General features: G+C 42.1%; 1 protein-coding gene and 1 long non-coding RNA gene across 4 annotated transcripts in view; both read right to left on the bottom strand.

The window, feature by feature from the left end:
• LOC129145429 (uncharacterized) overlaps positions 1-21,381 on the bottom strand; it is a 467,971-nt gene that overhangs the window by 305,472 nt on the left and 141,118 nt on the right. The window lies entirely within an intron of this gene.
• Positions 5,912-21,381, bottom strand: part of LOC119257535 (uncharacterized) — a 76,594-nt gene continuing 61,124 nt past the window's right edge. For 2 of the 3 annotated variants that reach the window (XR_008550973.1, XR_005128050.2), the window contains exons 3-5: positions 7,800-8,013; positions 7,523-7,654; positions 5,914-7,418 (exon numbers count right to left, since the gene is read on the bottom strand). This is a non-coding gene — a long non-coding RNA (uncharacterized LOC119257535). Of the gene's footprint in view, positions 7,419-7,522; positions 7,655-7,799; positions 8,014-21,381 lie in introns of all 3 variants that reach the window. The other variant, XR_008550974.1, reaches the window with a different exon arrangement.

Raw genomic sequence — 21,381 nt, 5'->3', positions numbered from 1 at the left:
CAAAAGCTAAGATCACCATTTGGCCAGTGGCTAAACACAAAGCTTTACTTTAATCATAGGAGCTGCACTGTTATGAGCAAAAAATGTTAAAAACTATAGGCCCTCATAGCTTCGGCTTTTTGCATTTGCAGTGTTTTTAGAATTTTCCTTGCTTGAAAGCATTTCCAAGTCACTGATAAAATATGAAGGTCTTTGATCACCTTCAGATTTGCCTTTGAGTTTATTCTTTTCTGGCTTTTCTTGCCACAGGATTCATAAGATTTCAAGTGCCCAGGTAAGGTCCGCCCAGTGGGAAAAGAGAAGAAGGTGGTAACTTGGTTTGCTTTTGATCTAGACCACAAAGCAAAAGGAATTTATGAGAACCAACTATAGACCAGTCAGTTCACCCAATCTGGAATGCCCAAATAACACTTACAGTTAATGCCTTAGAATCATGAACAGTCTGCTTACTTCTTTCCCTGCCACTACAACTCCATTAGCAGAGTCTTATCTTACATTAAACTTCATTAATGATTTCTCATGATTAATACAAATGCACTATTATTATCTACAAAGTCCAATATGAGCTAAGTGTCTTTTACACTATCTCATTTCATACAACTTTCATTTTGGTTATACTCATTTCCACTAACCTTTCATCTCTTCCTCCAAACATACCAAGCTATGTCTGCCGCATGGCTTTTCATATGCTATTCTAAGATAGGGACCTTAGAACACTTTCCCCCAGTCCTCTGCCTGACTAGCTTTTTCTAGTCTTTGAGTCTCATTGCAAATATCATTGACTCAAAGAAATCCACCCCCCACCACGTGTGCATTTCACAACTCAAACATCACTTTGTTTTCTCTTTAGTAAAAGTCAATCTATATTGGTTTATTTCTTGTCTTTTTCCCTTTTCTAGAACATAAGCTTTATAAGATCCTGAGCTTAGTATGGGGCCTATGCCTGCAACAGTGCCTGGCTAAGAGAGGGCTCTCAAATATTTGATGGATTACAGAAGTGTCTATCTCAGATATCCCCCATTCAGATGAAGAGTAAGACTCGGGAGGTCAGGACTCATGAAATAATGTTCTACATCATCTCAACCATCTGGTATAGGCACAAGTGAGAAGTGGAAGTTCCATAGAGAACATAATAATCAAAAGGAAGAAAAGATAACATTGATTGGGGTAAATCAAACAAATCTCAGGATGTGGCATTTCCTAGGCATCTTTAGAAAACATGTTTGATTTTAATTGGTAGAGAAGGGAGAAGATGGTATGAAGAAAGAGGAATAACACAAACAAAAGATGGCATTTAAAGGCATGTTTAAAGATTGATATTACACAATGGAGCGAGAGGATTCATAAATAGTGAGAGAGAAAAGTGAGAAAGTAAGTTGGGGCTGTGTATTGGAAAATCTGACATGGCAGGATAAAGAGTTTGAAAATATCTCATTACATACTAGGAGTCATGAAGGATTCTAGACCAGGGCAAGTGACATGATCTTTGGGAAATTTTGTGTTGCAGTGATATTTAAGATGAATTGCCTTGGAGAGAGACTGAAAATGAGAAAATCAGTTAAAAGGTTTTAACAATCATTTGAATGGCAGCATTGGGTACCTGAGATACAGTTTTGTCAGTAGAAGATGAAATTAAGATATCAATGTCAGAGAGACATACTGCAGGCGAAATCTTGTGGGTGTCTGGGATGATAAAAGAGGGAGATTTAAGTGAAGCAAATAATGTAGCTTCTATTCAGGGAGAAGGGAAAATAAGGATAAGTTGGGTTGGGAAGGGGAATCACTGAATCCTGCTTAGAGGCAAGAGGTTTGAGTTGCATAAAGGACAGGCAGATAAAAATGTCCTACAGTCCTTTGGAAATGAAGATTCAATTTGGGGGTGGGGAGTGTAAGCTGGACCATGAAATCATCCCTTCTAGAGATAATAATTTAAGTGTGTGGAAGAGTTCACCGATTAAAAAAAAATACAGAGGTCAAGGAATAAAGACAGAAGGAAGTGAGGAATATCTATACTTGGGGGACAGACAGAGGAATAGGAAAACAAAGGAGTTTTGTCAGGTAGCTCCAAAATAAACTGAACACCTGCTCTATGTGTCGTAAGTTCAAGTTCCTAACAATAGTATAAATAAATGCATCTATTTATCTTGCAGCATGATTCTTCCTGCAGGATTGCAAATGTCTTATTAATGTCAACCACAACATCCATTTATTAAGGCTGTTTATTATTCATCTTGAAGTGACAGCATACCTGGCACTTGCTTAAACACTTAGGAAGCTAGACTTCCTGCTAGAACAGATGTCATGTAAAGGGAGACAACCTTAAAATAAAATCAAGATTCCAGAATTTGGGTTAAAAGACAAAATTTTTTTATGTGAAAAATTTCCCCCCTCCCAAGATTTTTTTGGAAGAAATTTAACTGGTATTTATTCATAGGGAAAACGTTTTTTTCTCCATGAATTATGGAATTTTGTTGGTTTGTATTGACTGTCCTGTACTTCTCAATATTTATTTTTCTAGATGAGATCTACAGCTGATAAGCAGTCAGAGTTGACCCAAGGGAGTAAAAGAAGGCACTAACCAAGGGTCTCCTGGTTGCCTAGGGATTAAATCTCAGCACTGTCACCACTTCGCCCAGGGAGCTACCCACATGGCACAGGAGACCTCTCCTGTCTTGCCTGCTGCTACCCTTAGCAGTGTATCCCAGTCAATCTGCCTGTTCTGCTCCCCACTCTGTCTCTGGTGAATCCTCTCACATACACACCCCACCCCCGCACATCTGGCCCACACCCCAGTTCTTCTATGCATAGATAAAAAAATCTTTAAAAATAAATTTAAAAAGGAGCTAACTGAATAGGTCAAAATGAATAGGAGCTAACTGAATAGTTAGGAGCAAACTTTGTAGAGATCTCCTAAGACCCCATGTGCCAACCAAAAATTGAATGACTGATAACCCAGAATCTGTAAACTCACCTAGTCTGATGAGACTATATTCTTTTTTTCTTTCAAACTTGGCAAGATTACTGTAACTCTAGTAAAGTATAAATACTAAAAAGTATATTTAAAACACAAAGGTATAAAACAATCTATCAAAATCCTAACATAAAACATAAATCAAAACCATAGCATAAATAGTTCTTCATCTTTTAAGTGTAGGTAGAAAACATTTTGAATCTTCTCATGATTGTGGGTGAGTGTCCACCATCTCACTTTTAAAGTTTGTGAAGCTTTTAAATGAAATAGGTAGAGACTTTATTGAAATATTTAGGAATAGATGCCTGCTTGCATTTGTAATCAGAATTTAAAATTTTAAAATGATTTGATTCATATAGTTGGTTTGATTTATTGATGGCAAAGAAACATTCACGTATTTATGAAAATTTTGAATAATTAATAAGATTAAAAATATGAGCATTAAAAAGGTATCAAGAGTAGTGTTTTCATACATAAAAGATCCTCGGTCATTAAAGATCCGGGGAACAATTTATTCCCTGGGTTTTTCCTAATAGGAACCTTGTCCTTACACATCAGAATATGCATCCTAGGATGGGGCTGGATTTCTCTTTCCTTTCCATGTAAGCACGGGGCTGGGTGCACAATCCTGTTAACAAACTAAAATTCAGTAGGAAATCTATATACTAAATATTTTCCACCATCTCCTTCAATAGCTTTTCAGTACAGGTGGAGTAGATCCCTGATATGAAGACTGCCTTGACTTGGGCCACAAATTGAAGACAACTATGCAAAAAATATAGCACGTCCCCCCCCAAGACCACAGTAAAGAGTGAGAGCAAGAGGTAAGACCATCTCTGATAGTTGTACTCAGGTTCCATCTATATCTCTGATAAAATAAACATGGATGCCTTTGCTGGGAACCCCATAGAATAGATGTGGGTTTTTTTGTGTTTGTTCTCCACTCACAACAAAAAAAAAAAAAAAAAATGAAGTGCGTGATACCTATAACAGAGATTCAGGCACATTTTCTTACTTTATGGGGTTGACATTTTCAACATTTATCTTTAAAAGCGGTAGTGGGTCAGTCTGACATGCTTTTTAGAGCATCATAACTTGAATTTAGAGAATTGGTTCAAGTTGATAATGATAATAGCAAAGACAAAATCCCGTTTACAAAACTGCCCTGCCAGAAAAAGCAAACCATGTGTCTAACAGCCCTGATCCTTGTGCTAGCTACCACGCCACACAACATTCACTATTCCCACAATAATGTCCCCACACAACAAAGACTTGCGGACAGAGTGTATCTTGGAGCCTCTAGTAATGGGATTTGACAAGAGCCAGGCACTTCAGGAGGGCTCAATCAATGTTAATTGAAGCAGAAGTGATTCAAAGGCAAATGGGAGTCCTTGAGAGGTGAAAGGGGGGCTCTGGGATTATGACTCTCTCCTTTTCCCATTACCCCCTTAGATTTAATTACTTGTCTCGCCAGTGAATGGTAATTTGATTTGCCGTCAGGTGACTCTTGCCTGGTTTCATATGTTAGTTGAGTCTTTCATTTAAAGGAAAAATATCTCCTAACCTGTGGAGGTGCCTGTTTCACAGGAAGGCAATCGTTCTCTAGCAAGTGGGTCTCAGATTTAGAAGGTCTCCTTCCCAGCTCCTAACGTAGCGGAGGACAAGGAGAAAACCTGTTTAGGATTGAAGGATATTGCTGGATCTTCTCTGCGACATGATTATTTCTAGAATTGGTGAGCACCAGAAGTATTTTTCTTTTATTGTGGTAACATTAGTTTGCAACACTGTCATTGACTTGGGCCCCGCTCAGGGGTAAGACCCTAGATCAGGAGTTAATGTGCAAAGCAACTATTAGAAGGCCATTGTCAAAATCACTGGCTGAGAAGTGTGAGTGTGAGGCAGGGAGGGAAAGGCAGCCAAAAAAAGTGAGTTAGCAAATGAGTTACCTCATGGACAATTGGAGAGTCACCTCACCAAGGAACTCAGAGCCAGTGTAGAACGAAGTGCCTCAGGGGTTCACAAAAAGGATGAGGGAATTGGGGTTTTTAGAGACCAGTTCTCTTCAGTCTTGAGACTTCTCTCAGCTGGGAGGAGAATGGATACCACAGCACTTGTGGCCTGAGAGCCTCGCATGCACCCATTCACTCTAGCTAAGCCTCTCGCCAGCCATGGCCTCCTCATTTGCCTCAGGTTCACATCCAAGTAATGAGAGATGAGAACTCCCACTTCACAGGTTATTGTGGTAATTAAATGAGTTAGTGTTACCAAGGGATTTGCCCAGTGCCCAGTGTATACTAGTACTTAATAATTATTACTATTTGCTATTATTGTGATTTTCATGAGTAGAAGGTAGAAAGTAGAAAATGTTCATTTTATTGGGCATGGCTTGCAGGCCCAGGATAATAATATCTATGGGGTTATTCTGCCTGTGATTGCAATCAGGCCATAACTATTTCATTTGGCACCCAATATGAAATGATTTATCTAAGATGAAATGAATTATCTTAGCTCTTGCCTTTGCTTTGCATGTTGATCATCCTGAAATCTCAGATGTGCTGAGGGGGAATGCTGTGGTCTCCTCAATAATGGTTCCTCTAGAACCATGCAGCCTGATGAGGTTGAATTCTTCCCCAGGGTATTTAGAGGAAGATGGTGGGAGACCGGTATGCCCTCCAATGGCATGAGTCTAAGGTGTCAATAGCTGGGAAAGGTAGTGTCGCACGCATCTGTGTGCAGGTGAAGTTCATCTTCTGTAAAAGCAATAGTGTCATCTCTGTGAAGGAGGTAAAACATCCTCCCTACTCCACAGGAAGAGGAAATAAGATGTGGAGGTTTTTGGCCAATGCAGGGAGTATCAGATTCTCTTCTCATGTCTGTCCCATAAACCTCCATCTTTCTTTTAGTGGCTTTAAACAGAAAGCCTAAGAAGCTACTCAGAGTTTCCTCAGTGCTCTCAAATAAAGGCCAAGTACAAGGAACTCAAAAGTTCTTTCAATTGTTTATTAAGAAATAAAACAACATTAATTGAACATTGCCCCATCCCATACATTTTCCATGTGGAAAGTGCCCCCACGTCATATCCTCTGACAGGCATTTGTCACCATCACCATGGGGAGTGTCATGTCTCCGTTGGATGAGAAAAATGAATTTCAGAGAGTCAGTGACTTGTCCTAGAGTCTCACAGAAGTAAATGGGGACTCCAGAACTAGGGAATGGTGGCAGGTGACAGCACACAGGTGTGACAGAGTTATGCTAGACTACAGGGGGCTGTAGTTGACCTAATGTGAAGAGAAGAGAGGATGAACACAGACTCTGACCCCATGCATAGACAACAAATAGCTCTAGTGACATTTCTCAAAGAGCAATGAGTAATGCTGGATCCAGCTGGGATCTCTGGCAGGTCCCCCACTCCCAGTTCTACCCGCAGCTTTCTTAGAAAATCACTGAGGACACCATATTGCCGGAAATTGACAAGAGACCTTGTTGCTGAGTCAACTGAAGGTATTTTATTGCAAGGCAGGCACAGTTACAGAACATAGGTCAGAAATGCCACAATTTCCATAAACCCAAGCACAGAAGCATGCCTTGTTCTCCAGTTTCTCCACCATGGGCAGATCCACAGACAGATCTGGGCAACACTGTTGATGAGCTCAGTAGGTGTCCAATTCCTGCTTTGCCCTAGAAATGGCATTTTGAAGCCATCCACGCACAGTTGGTTAGCTTATATTCAGGGTATTTGAAGCCAATTTTGATATTTATAATTTCTCCACCACTCTGGCTGCAGGATCAGACAGGAATTAAATTACAACCTACAAAGTTTGTGTTTCTCTGTAGCATAACATATATATCAAATAGTGTTCAAGAGCCTCAGGTATAATATATGTTTGATTATATTTCAACTCCAAGCGATACCACATTGAGATCGCTTCAGCAGCTAAGTAAATGTGACTCGGGCCATTACCTGGATCCACACTTAAAAAGAAAGAAAGAAAATGTATTTTTAATCTGAGGATCAGTCCTACACAAATCAAACCATGCAGCCCCATTTACTAGGTAACCTGGGATTGCAATTCAAAAAATCCTTAGGGACAGAATTTGTTCCTAAGCAAGGTTAATTTCAGTACAGAATTACACTTTCTAAAGCAATTCTTTTCTGGTCATTCCCAAGGCCAAGAGAAGAAAAAGAAAAGAAAGGAGAAATGAAAGAAAGGCAACCATATAAAAGCATCCAGAACTGCGTGTTGTGCAGGAGATGGTCAAGCAAAAACAGTCCAGTTCAGAAGCACAGCTCAGAGAGGATCTGTTTACAGGGGGGCTGGGCTCAAGGTGCTTCTTCGTTCCTGCTACGGAATTTCTGTCCTGGGGATCATCAGCATCTTCCTCACTGTCCTTCAGCAGCTCCCCAGGGCACCAGAAGGTGGTCCATCCTCTGGCCAAAACCTGGGGCCTGTGGAAGGACACAGGAAAAAGCCCATCAGGCCTGGGCCCCAACCATCTGCTAGCTAATGGCTGATGGAGTCAAGGGCAGAGGGTAGAATGATGGTTCCTCACCTCCTCCAGACTTGCTTCCTGCCGCCTCTCGGAGGGTGGCTTTATGCTTTGGAGCAGCCAGTGACTTGGAATCTTTGAGATCTCGTAGTGAGCTCACTGAGGTATCCATCGCCTTTCAGTTCCATGACATCTCTGTTGACAAGAACATAAAATAAATGCCCTGGCATCACTGGTCTATCGAATGTCGAGGCGAAGGAGACAGAACAGAGCAATACAGACACATGAAAGGGAGAGGAGGGAGGGCGAGAGAGAATAAGACTCAGAATGGATACTCTACCTGCCACCTTTCCCTGGGATTTTCCCTAGGCAGCTGTATCCTGGATTGGAGGCTTGAAGTGATTTCTAAGACTGCCCAGAAGTTTCAAATGTCTGGAAGGTGAGGAAGCATCATTCCACTGCCAGGTGGTCACCTGAACTCAAACTCAGCTCCTTGAGCACCTCAGCCAGCCTTGCCCCAGCTCTCCTGAGTGGAGGATCCTGTCATTGAAATACTACATAATAGAGAGCAAAATGCAGTTGAAAATTAGCAGGAGGTCCTCCTTCATCCTCTGCCCCAGGGTGACAGTCAGGGAAAGGGCAGAAGACCGCCTGGTCTTCTCTTTAGTGACTTCAATCTTCACATCAGCCCACTCTCAATTTCCCGCCAAAAGTCGCTAAGAAGATTCCTCCAGACCCGTGCTCCACGCCCATGGTTCAATCTAGCATGGCTGGTTGACTTGAAAGCATTATTCATATCCTGGAGAAAGTTTCTAGCCCAGTCAGCTTCCTGTCTGGGGCAGAACTCCAGAGCTACAGCATGACGGACACCTGCCTCCACAGGTCACCCTCCTTTGCCAACACTCCTGGGAAGCCCCGGGCTCCCTCCGTGTCCTTCATAGAACTTGTCTCCCTGGCAGACAGCATAGGTAGCAGGGCTGGGAATCATGGGCAGTCGGAGTGCTACCAGGAAAGGCAGAGAGGAAAGCATTCAAGAGAAAAGAAGCCAAATGAACCAGGGTTGGTCTGCCCCAGGTCCACTTCATTAAGAGGGCACATATCTATTGAGACTATCAAAGAAACAATAAAACTAAGAGTTAGTCTGCTCTCCACTTTAACCAGGTCTTGGGCATTCTAAAAAATGTCAGTGACAAAATACTCCTCCCAGCTGGGCAGATTCCCCTTCCTTGGCCCATCACTGTAAGCTACTCTTGATATCCGCATCTTGCCTGAGTCTTTGCTTGTGCTCCTTCCTCTGTCTTGAACCTTCTTTCCACAGACCCACCTGCCCCCGTCCTACCCACTTACAAGCCACTTTCCAATGCTACCTGTTCAATGATGTTTTCATGAGCCCCTCAGCTGGGAGCAGTCCCTGCCTCCTCTTAACTCCTAGGACAATATATCTATTTTCTTTTATTTCTGCTGTGTACTATATTTAATTAAGCATGAAAATGTATTATCTTCCCTATTAGTTGACATCAACATGCAGTGAGAATCATAGGGGACTTGGAATCAGTCCTGTGTTAGGATCCCAGTTCTTAACCTGAACTATCTGCATGCTGCTGGTCTACTCTCTAAACCTTGTGAGTGTGTTTCTATAGCTCCGATATAAGAAGAATATCACCTCTCTTAGAGGGTCGTTGCATTAATTTAAATAATACACACCAAATATCTAGCCTGGCACAATATACCCTCTTAGGATTATTTGCTTCTTTAGTCTCTTCCAAAGGATAAAATCCTACCCTGTCTTCCTTGTCCTTCCTCCACCACTCCTACAGGGCTTATTAAAATAAAATGTGGAAGGTATAGAAATATAAAGAGTTTTGAAAATAAGAGTATAGAATACCAATCTCAGAAGCCTGTTTTGGAGGATTGAATGAGGGACTGTGTTAGGTTCTTAGACAGAACCTAGCACATGGTATTAGTGACAGAAATATGTTAAAATAAAATAATCTTGAGAGTGAACATAGGATTTCTTGACTCCAGGAGCACCCTAAATATAAATTATCAAGCAACTCCTTCAGTTGCTTCAATTCCTTCCTGTCTTCCCCAAACAGAAATACCAGGGGTTGAGTGGAAATAGTAGTTTAAAAATCACATCGTGTTAGAGCTAAGAGACCTTTTCCCCCATTAGGCAACATGCGTTGAGGACTCAAGATGTACCAGGTACCATGCTAGGAATTTTACAAACATACTTTACCCTCATCTGGATCCCATGAGGAGCTGCTTGGAATGCCCGGATCTTACAGTGGTAGCAACTGAGGCACAGAGGAGATAAATAACCTGCCCACAGACAGACTAATAAGTGCAGAGCTAGGTTTGCTAATGGCCTTTTAGTCAGACTCTCACCATGATTCTTTCTGTGAGAACTTCCTGTGAAGAGGGAGATATTCTGTGCTCTCTAATATAGCCATCATTAGCTACAGGCATCAACTAAGCTCTTGAAATGTGGCTAGTGTGACTGATCATGTAAATCTTAAATTGATTCATTCAATTAATTTAAATTTAGGCAGTCACATGTGTCCAGTGGCTGCCATATTGAACAAGACAAATCCATTGTACCTCAGTCCTCACCTAGGTCTGAGGCCCCTTGTTTTGATTTGGGCTCCTGCAAGATTTGCCCAAAACATAAAGTCAAAGTAGAACATCAAAGGTGGGAGCTAATTAAGCAGCATAGGATTTGGAGCAAGAATTTCTTGAGTTTAAGATTCAAGTCGCATCATTCATTGGCTATGTCTCCAGAACACTAGTCCCAATGCGTCCGATCTCTTTTAGTTTAAGGAGGCATTATATCATTTCTAGGGTCAGTGTGATCATCCAGTAATATAGTTTATGAGATAGAATGCTTAGCACACACCTGGTATGATTCAAGGTCAAGATTTTTTTTAACGATTTATTTGTTTATGCATACAAGAGCTGGGCCACAGGCCAGAGATGCGGGGGGTGAGAAGAGACAGAGTGGGGAACAGAACAGGCAGACTGACTGAAATACACTGCTGAGGGGAGCAGCATGAGAGTCAGGAGAGGTCTGCTGTGCCATGTGGGTTGCTCCCTGGCTGGCCGGGGATTGAACTCATGCTGCAGGGGATGCAAATTGCTTCATAGTGCAGTGCTTAACCCCTTGCTCTACCAGGGAAGCCCAATTCAAGGTCAAGCTGTAGGGCATGTGCACATAACTTACAAGATGCCCTCTCTCTGTGTTTGGTGAGAAAGCAGGAGGAGGGAGAGAAAGCATTAATATAAATGGAGGAGAGGAGAGGTTTTCCACCCACATCCACTCAGAAAGCATATGTGGGTCACAGAATGAGCATGAAATGACACACACAGATATGTTTTCTCATCTCAATGACTCTCAGCGTATTTGTGTGTGAGTCTAGTCTTCATATGTGATTTTCCCCTAATGCCCTGACTTTAGGACATAATCACCACCATGCCCCAAGCCAAATAAGGGTCTTTTTTTCTTCTCTCCTGAACCAAGTTCTTGTATATAGGCTATTATTATGATTATTTTCATTAGTGAGTAGTCATGCCCCTTATCCTAACCCATTCTTGGATAAATTCTTGTTCTTGCTCTCTCTCACTCACTCACATTTTCTCCCCTGTCTCTCATTCTCTCTTGTGTACATGCACATGTGCCTGCTTTTTCTACACATATTGGTTTTTAATTGTCTCTCACCTCCAAGTTCACCCTGCTTTGTATGCTGGGGCTGGGACAGCAAATTACAAGTCTCCTTGGCCAGTTTGCATCCTTATTAAGGTTTGCCAGTTGGGGATGCCACCACAGGGCTGTAGGCAGGATGAGAAGAAACCTGCCACTTATTTACCCCCTATTCTGTCAGCATGGCCCCAGAGCTAACCTCGCCATGGCAGCAGCAATTTGTCCCTTTAGGAGCAATGGACAACACGCAGCAATCTGTGTTCCCAGCCCATTTCTTCTTGCTCCACTCAGAGACAGCACAATCAGCAGCACATGCCCCATCTCTGAGGTTTGGGGTCCCCCCGACCCTGTAAAGCCCACCACCTATGCCTTTTAAGTTTTCATTTTCCTCACTTCTTCCCTTTGTTCCCCCAGCTCCAGAGGTATAGCTGTTTTCTGCCGTTTATTACCTCTGCGACTCAAGTTACAGGGGAAAATGTCTTAGCACTTCTTAGGTTGCCCAGCACCTGGTAACAGGTGAGGGCATCCAGCACATGCTACTACAAAATACGGCACTTTGGTATATTTAATGTTTGAAGTTGAAGGAGTATGAGAAAGCAGCATTAGCATTAAAGTCACTCTGATCGGGGCCTCCCTGGTGGTGCAAGGGGTTAAGCACAGCACTATGAAGTTATCCGGAGGCCTCTGCAGCACGAGTTTGATCCCCGGCCAGCCAGGGAGCAACCCACATGGTGCGGCAGACCTCTCCTGGCTCGCCCGCTGCTCCCCTCAGCAGTGATTTTCGGTCCTTCTGACTCTTCTGCTCCCCACTCTGTCTCCGGTGAATCCTCTCACCTTCCCACACCCCTGGCCTGTACCCCAGTTCTTGTATGCATAAATAAATAAATCTTGAAAAAAAATTAATAAATTCACTCTGACCTTCCCCTGGCCTTCTCCTCTAAAACAGGTCATAGAACCCTCACGTGAGAGGTGCCCTCCCTAGGAAAGTACCCAGAGGAAAGGACCATCCTTATCTCCAAAGGAACACCTAGAAGAATCCCAAGAGGCCTTGAGAAGTTTCCCTTAGTTTACTGCACTTACTTTATAATCCCTAACCTACCACCTTCCTGCCAACTTACCACCTTTCACGGAACCTGGTATAAAAATATTCCAGTGACCTGCGTTTTCAGAGCTTTACTTCCTGATGAGGTTTTCTGTGTCATGTAACAAATATACTAGATAAGTCTGAAAGCTTTTCTCCCGTCTTTGTCAGTTTAATTTTCAGACCCAACCAGGGACCCTAAGAGGATGGAGGAAAAACTTTTTCCTCCCCAGATATGTCTTCATAGCAATTCTTTCCACTGAAATAACTTGCGCAGCTCTGTCTCCTGACCAGGCACGCTCCCTCCTCCATGGGAGGCGATATTACCACGTCTCTATGTGCATGTCCCAGTGCTGCTCTGCATTTTTTCCCAGATAAAAGTGATCAATCAATGATCAACATATCCTGACATTTTTGTTCTAGATCTTCTCTGTCTACCATCTAAAGACAGGCTAGAAGAAAGAAATAGAGCATCAGAGGATATGACATATGAGGGAGTAATTAACCCCTAAGGTACCATCTCTAGAAGCACCTTCCTGGGCACAGCACCCAGGGCGGCTGAATCAGGAAGAGCACAAGGACATGGATGCTTCTGTCTATGAACAAGAGTCCCTGCAGGGGGCTTTTGCCTGCAGGCCCCCAAGGCTTTCAGTGTCATCTTCTATCAGTACATTTGGGGACCCAGAAGAAATGTCCACTGCCTGTTGATCACTGCTACTCCTAAATCCTTGTCTCAGGCGCATTCCTAAGGAACTCAAACTTCAATTGTAGAAAACTATTTTTTTTCCTGTTGTAATCACTTCAGTCATTTCAGCAGATGCGGTAACTTTACGTATCTATGGGTGGGTGTACACAAAAACATATATCCCCAGCCTACATTCACTGGACTTATAGATAACACTTTGTTTGACTGACATTTGAGTTTTCCTTTATTTTGCCTGTGCTGGTTCTTTCCTGTGAGTGGATAAGATGGTCAAAGGCCAGCAGTGTATGATCTCCTTCTTCTATAATTTTCCACGATGCCTGGCATCATGTTCTGCACAGTGAATATTCAATCAGGGATGACAGACAAGTGGCCACACAGGTCAGGTCCACTTGTCCTGCAGGCGTGTCAAGGGTGAGAAAGTTCCTAAGAGAAGGAAATTGTGATACTATTTTCAAAGCTTTGAAGGATGAGCCTGGAAGCCTAGAATGGAAGCTGGCAATGAGTCAGGGCAGCAAGTCAGGACACCAGTGCCCCATGGCACATGCCCCCTCACAGCCAAGAGGATGGGAGATGCTGTGTCACCAGCTCTGTTCTCTCAGCCTGTTTCTGAGGGAGAGTCTGGTCAGAGGCAAATGGAACCAATGAGCTAGCTGAACCCATGTGAGGTGGGTCCCAGGAGATCTTTTCTGAAAATCCTGGCCATTGCTGAAAATCAGCAGCCCTCTGACTCACTGAGCAATTCAAAGTGCATCACAGAATTCAGCTTTACAGGTGAGGGACAGATGCAGTTACAGAGGAGGCCCCACCCTTCTTATACTCCAGAAATTAAGGTCCAGAGACAATCAGCAGGGGCCAATGGTGGAGAATACCAACACCCCAATGTACAAATCCCTCCTCTGCTTCATGCTACCATCACTGTCCTGGCCACCAGGAGGACTTGGCACTCACTCCACTCACTGTTTTCCTTCCCAACTACAATAAAGTCTGGCTTATCACACCTTCTAGACCTGGAATCTTTATTAACTGGCTTCCCCAGGACACAGATTCTAAAGGACCTTCTGAATCAAAGAAGGGTGAAATGACACTCTGTTATTTCATAGTTGAGAATTTTGTTGCATTATTTTCTAAGCCTTTTACAACTATCCAGATAAGATATTGATTAAACAAATCTCTCTGCACCCCCAACTTGACTGCTAATAGCCCTTCGCCCCTTTCTGCTCAAGTCCAGTGCCTCTGGAGTGAACGCCCACTGCAACCTCAAGTGGTCAACCCCGCAGGGGAAACTGGCCTCAGCTCCAGGTGCTGGGACAGGTCCGTCCACCATGAGATTTGAAAAGAACACTTCAAAGGCTTTATCTGAGCATATCACACTAACATATGGTTTTACAGAAATCCTGCTGATTGAGGAAACTTTATATTCTTTAGCAGTTTGCTAAAAATAATTCTCATTTGAATAGAAAGTCCAGGTCTTTACAGAATCCATACTGGCTTTTTCTTCCCCAATCACATGGGAACTTGAAGATGCCACAACAATGACAAGCAGACAGAGCAATGGATAATTCATCCAGAAATGAATCGCAGACAGAATTACAAACAGCTCTCACAACAGCCAGGTTAAGAAGCCAGAATTAAGGAGGGGATGGAAGAGAAGCGCAGTGACAGCCAGATACCTCTGAACAGGGACTATGAGGCACCCCAGCACACTCTCACCATCTTCCTCTAACTTACACCTACACAAGAAGGCTTCCTCTGATGTTGGATAAATTCACTTAGGAAATGAATAAGCATTTACATAAAAGGCATTGATAACAGACATAACAGCCAGAGCAATGAAGTGACCGAGGAAAGTTCTAGATAATATGATCAATTCAAAAGAGTTGTGTATTACTTCATATGCGGGAAATTCACTGCTAAATTTTCTCACTGTCAGAAATACAAGGCCGAGAATGTTTACTTACTGCTTCCTTCAAAGCTACAGAGCTAATGAAAGAACCATAGCAAAAGGGAAAAAAGGAAACATGTTCCATCAGGTTTATTTACTCTGTGGGTTCTTTGCATGCAAGAATGTCATTACTGCATGAAAATGGATCACAAGTTGCCAGCGATTTTATCCACACAGAAGGAAGACTTCAGCACTTTCTTAAGAGTTACGTTAAAAATATTCCATCCCACTCCAAATTGTGCTCAAGTTTGCATTGAACTTATCACTGGCAAGTTATATTAAACATGTCCCCTTAGTAGTCTTATTAATGTCTAAGGTGCTGAACACTAATTCAAAGGAGTTGAATATTAAGGATGGCTTATTTGAAGTTAATTCTAAATTTGCCCTGTTTCCACTCGAAGGCAGATTAGCATCTCCCCACCTTAGTTTTATAGCATTTCTTCTCTTTCACCCCAAAATTGCCTGCATTGACAGTGTCTGGGTGTTATTAATTGGAATGGACAAGGGATTATCTAGTGTGTGTTTTCATGATGCTGGGGGTCAGTGCCTCAAAGACGCCTCCAAGCTCCCAATGAAACATTTTTATGCTTATGGATAAACATTTGTAAGCATTTTTATACATATTCTTGAATTTAGCAACAAGAGCATGAACTCCCTGAAGGCTGAAGCTGTTCGTTAGGCATGCTCCTTATGCAAGCCTCACATGTCCAGCAGAAAATGGGAGACTAAGTGGAGGTGACGACATTTTCTGACAACAAAGCTGCTGCTCAAGTGAGAGGAGGTCACTTGCAGTGCCCCCAAACCTGGGCTAACCATCCTGCAGGACCCCAAGATACTTTTCAGACAAGTATTCCTGATGACACTGCCAATTTGTCTCCTCCTGGAGGATTTCCACATTTTTCTGATTTATTCCTCTCCCCCTTTTACTTGTAACCCACAGTTGCAGACAGAAGCTAGGAAAGAATAGTAAAAGAGATCATTTTTTTTTCTAAATGAGTCCTGACATTCCTATCTCCTGATAGCTCTAGAAATGAGGGCTCTAAAAGAGATCTGAAATGCCAGCCCACTGATGTCAGTATTGCAGAGTCTGCCAGATCATCACACAGGGAGAAGCCCCAGCAAGCCTCCATGGTTGGCCCAGGACAAGACATGGTGTAGTCTTCAAGGTTTGATCCTTTCCTTCCTGGCCCTTGCAGACAGCATCTCATGAGAAAAAGAGGAGAGGGGCATGAATTTCTTTTTCCTCATTACTTCTGGGAGTGAAATTTGTTGACTTGTCCAGGAGAGGCACCCAGGAAATAGAAAGGGAACTCTGCTCACTGTTGAGCTATTGAGGATAGGTAATGGGCACTTACCTAGTTAGTGTAACTCTAGATAATTCTGGGCTTCTATTGTCTCATCTATAAGATGGAAATATGAAATGTCCTGATCACATTAAACATCTACTCAGACATGAAGCTCTAACCCACTGGGGCTGTCAAGGAGAAAGTCCCCTTTGCTGGTGGGTTACCAAGGTCAGCAGACAAAATGGGTTCAAAAGAATTTTTGCATCAAAGTCTATACCAGTAAATTTCCAATCGATCAATCGTTCCAAAGCTGTGACCCAGAGGAACCAAGTTCCCAGGCAGGAAATGAATATAAACAGAGTTCACATTTGTCCGTTTGTGGTCTACTCAGATGCAAACAGATTACTCAACCAGGGCAAACATATGAGGTGCCAGCATCAAACCCAAATGGTGACAGGCCCAATTACAACTCAGCTTACCTTCCTAAATTTGAAATGTCACTTACGCTGGAGAAGCCATAAGAAGAGAAACAACGCCATGATGGTTTCAATCTCCAGATGTCAGGAGGCAGAAGCCAAGTAGAATAACCAACGTGCTGTATAATACAGCAAACCTTTAAATTCCTTGACTTAGAAAAGTAGAAATCCTTAATTTAATCCAGAAGTCACAGCTTCATGACACCATGGCCCAGGGGTAACAGACAGAGAGCGCCGGGTAGGCACTGGGTAACCCTTCACAGCACATGATTCAGCTCAGTGGACGTTTGCCATGAGGGATTTGGGCCTAGGAAAACCAAATCTTTCCATTTTTTAAGAGAAGGCTTGAAATTAGATTATTTAGGAGAAGCTTCCTGACATTACATTCTTGGCCACTACTAATGTTTTAATTACAGTGCAGACAAACAAGAAATGTATATATATAAAATACACACACACATAAACACATATATATCAATGGGAACGATTTGCCTTGTGAGCTGCCAAGCTACCACATTTCTCCTATAGAAAGAAAGTCTATTATGGAAGAAGGCAGATTCCAGTGGTTTCGACATAAGCAGGGGAGAGTGGAAGGGCATCAGCCTTGAGTCAGGAAACCTCTACCTTTGTCCTGATCGGCTCAGCTCATCCAGGTAGAAGGTGCACAAGTCACTTTGCTCCCTGCGCCTCCATTTCATTATCTATTACAGAGCTAGATTGGCAAAAATGTGATGATTTTGCATTACAGTGGGCTAAGATACACGAACAGCTTTCAGCCTGATCTGTACTCCACCGTGGGGCACTTTATGTCTCAGAGCCCTCAACTGAATATTTGGGATAATAATAATTTTACCTAAAAGGAGCTGTCACTGGAATTAAGAGGGATCATATAAGACCTCCCCTGGTGGCACAGTGGTTGAGCACTGGGCTGCGAAGCTGCCCACAGCCTCTGCAGCGCCAGTTCGATCCCCAGCCACCGGTGAGGGTCCCACATGGCACGCAGACCTCTCCTGCCGCCCGCTGCTCCCTTCAGCAGTGTATTTTGTCAGTCTGCCTGTTCTGTTCCCTGCTCTAGCTCTGTTGAATTCTCTCACCCTCCCGTGCTTCTGACTGTACCCAGTGCTTGTATAAATAAATAAATAAATCTAAAAAAAAAAAAAAAGAGGGATCATATAAGTAAAAGGCTTAGTGCAGTGCCTGGCAGAGATTCAGGTCTCCAGTGTTTGTTGTTATTCTTTTTAACCAAGAAACCCATTTTTAATCCTTAAATTTTACTGACATGGACACAGAGACCCAGAGGGAGACAGAGACCCAGACAGTGTAGTCAAGACTCTGCTCATGTATAATAAAGTCAGAATCAAGAAGCAACTTTCCCAACTCTTGCCCAGAAAACTTTCCCATGAAGTTCTAGTTTCTACTAATCTCTGGGTTCACAAAGCGCTGCTTTTCTGTATTAGCTTCACCATATAAATCACATATTCCACATAAACCACAGGCTGCATTATTTTGCTGTTATGAATGACTGGTGAACTTGACATGACTGCCTTAATTTACTGATAAAGAGAGAAAGGGGAAAACACTAATATATTTTATTTATAACCTTTTATATTTATTTATATAAAATTCAAAGAACAGTCTCTACCTTTCAATAAAATCCCCCAAAAATGAACGAATGAATAAAACCCCTAGCCGATGAAGTGCTGTACAATCTGATATATGATATAAAATTAGAATTTTGCTCTTTTCTTATGTCATTCTTGAAGCCAACTGCCTTCCAGATCACAAACAGGACTGTGTTTGCTATTTGCAGGAAGATAATGCCTCTCTATCTAGGTCAATAAACAAAATGCTCACAAGCCACTCTTTGGGTATAGAAGGGTTTCTCTATGTCAACACTGTCAAGGTAAAGCATTCAGAACTCCAACATCATCTTCTATGAAAATAAAATTGTGTAAAGTGTCTTGACTCCAAGGTAAGAGCATTATAAAGAATCAACAAAACTGATAGTTGAAGGGCCTCCGGTGGTGCAAAGGGTTGAAGTCTCAGCACTGTGAAGCTATCAGCAGCCACTGCAGCATAAGTTCGATCCCTGGGCAAGGAGCTGACCCATATGTCACAGCAGACCTCTCCTGTTTTGCTCAATGCTCCCCTCAGCAGTGTATTTCAGTAGATCTGCCTGTTCTGCTCCCCACTCTGTCTCTAGTGAGGCCTCTAAACCCCCCCCACCCCGCATCTGTGGCCTACACCCCAGTTTTTGTATGCATACATAAATAAAATAAATCTTAAAAAAAATACCAATAGTTCCAAACTCTGCATTTCAGGTAGGCATACAAATAAGACAGTTTGTTAAAATTTGTTCATCTGGGCCTCCCCGGTGGCGCAGCGGTTGAGCGCTGGGTTGCAAAGCTGCCCGCAGTCTCTGCAGCGCTGGCTCGATCCCCGGCTGCTCCCTGGCCACCAGAGGAGGGTCCCACATGGCGTGCAGACCTCTCCTGCCGCCTGCTGCTCCCCTCAGCAGTGTACTTCGGTCCTTTTGCCTGCTCTGCTTCCCGCTCTGGCTCTGGTGAATTCTCTCACCCTCCCGCGCTTCTGACTGTACCCAGTGCATGAATAAATAAATAAATAAATAAATCTTAAAAAAAAAAAAAAGAGCAGTTTTAAAAAAATAAAATAAAATAAAATAAAATTTGATCATCACTCACTATTTCTCATTCATCTGTACCATTCATTCATTCTCTTTTATTCTTTATATCTTGTCACCCATTAGGATCAAGTGCTCTAAAATTTCACCTTCTCTTTCAAGTCTCCCCAGGCTCCATGACCTAGTGTTGAGATCAGTCTACATAGAAAGTTTATAATAAACACTCACCATTTAACAAGGCTCTTGGAAGACCTATAAGAAGGCTCAATCCTTCTCTCAGAGAGGGTCCTTCCCTCATTTTGCGCCTTCTCTCATATTTCCTAAGCTTTCCATTTGTTTAAAGACTTAATGACTACTAAATAATACTGATAGATCTGCCAGCCGACATGGATGTGATTTCATGAGCCCAGGCATCGGTGTGACATATTTAGGCTCATTCATTCACAGATGGCAATCTTGGGTGTCTATTGGTACCTCCATCTAGATAGGTCCTTGACTCTAAAACTCCAGAAATAGCAATAGCAATAAACTTTAGAGTCCTCACGATTTGCCTCAAATCATCTCCAATTTCATACTCCTGAATCTATTAGAGTTAAATCTTCCCTTGCCAATATGCTCTACCTCACCACAGTTTGCTTGAATATTTTAAATATATCTGTGTTTATGTGTGTGTGTGTATTTTATATATACACATATCTTGACCTCCTCGATTGCACTGTTAAGCACCTTGAGAAAAAGGAACATATGTGGCCCCCTCCAAACACTGAGTAGAAGGCCCTCCACTTAGCAGATGTCCTAGTAGTAACTGCTGGATTGAATGAGGACCCAAATTCATTTCTGGTCATCATTTTAAAAGACTTCCACTTTTTTGGATTCTTCTCAGTGCTTTCACAAGAGAAAGTGGAGATGAATTCATTACTAAACTTGGGATGTGAAAATCCCAAATTGGATCCACCTTGCCCTTCTAATTTGCCACACAACTGGAATATGAGGCGGGTTAGAAATCACATCCATGTAGATTGGCAGATCTATCAGGATCCTGTTGAAGATATTAATGTATGAGCTGGTTAGTGTGGAATTTATGCATTTCCATCTTAGGGAATGGAGATAAAAAGGAACCTGTCAAATCATAGGGCCTATCTGTCTGCCCAAGGAGAGGGTTCAATTAAAATGATTATTTATAAATGTTCTGTAGAGTTTTAAAGACTTCATTCTTTATATTCCCTTAGGGATCTGGCAAGGTACAAAGATTATATCCATTTTTTGCAGGTAAAGCAGAGAATAACTCAATGAATATTCTGAGATTCCTCTGAAATCAGAGCTCTGTCCCCTTAGCTTAGACAATAGGATGTTTAGGCAAGAAATTTCAAGATAAAGATTCTTTGGCAAGTTTATATGTTCTTAAGAAGAGTGTCAGAGCTAATTATGATGAAGTTTACTGTCATTTTATAGACATGGCATTACAGAATGAGGCTATTTATTCCTTCCTAAATACTATGTACAATTCAGAATTTCAGTTGCAGTTTGACTTGCAAGTTGAGCAGTGGTGGCTTAACAATGGTTCATTGGCTCAAGCAGAGACATAAATAGCACAATCATTCCACTCAGGGAAGGTTTTCTTCATAATATAGAACAGTTCATTTTAAAAATTGCTAAGTAATACACAGAGAAATAGAAAAGAAATTCAAATATCTAGGTACAATTAGGCACCATATTCACAAAACATACACTATTAGCAGTCTCTACTTAATCTAAACATGATCATAAATATAAACTCAATGAGACCTCATAGCACAAGTTTCTTGTATGTGAGTATGTTTGTGTATTGAGTAAGATTCTTTACTCAAAGCCATCTATCCTGTAGTATAAGCATCTAAATACTATGTGGCCTTCTTTATATTTAAGTTTTCACTTTCTCTAACATTGAAACAAACAAAAAAGTATATCTCTGCTCTCTGCCAGGCTACCTAGCACAGAATATTTCCCTTTCCCCCTTCAAAGTTTCCTTATTCCTCTTTTCTTTGTGTCCTTTGCAAAAAAATTAAAAGCAGCCTAGACGTACAACAAATTTCATGAACCTTCTTCTAGTTCAC

This window comes from Talpa occidentalis, unplaced genomic scaffold, assembly GCF_014898055.3.
Source record: "Talpa occidentalis isolate TD23 unplaced genomic scaffold, MPIMG_talOcc4v2.1 talOcc4.10, whole genome shotgun sequence".
Classification (NCBI taxonomy): domain Eukaryota; kingdom Metazoa; phylum Chordata; class Mammalia; order Eulipotyphla; family Talpidae; genus Talpa; species Talpa occidentalis.
The sequence above is the reverse complement of the archived record's forward strand: the minus strand, read 5'-3'. Positions and strand labels throughout refer to the sequence as shown.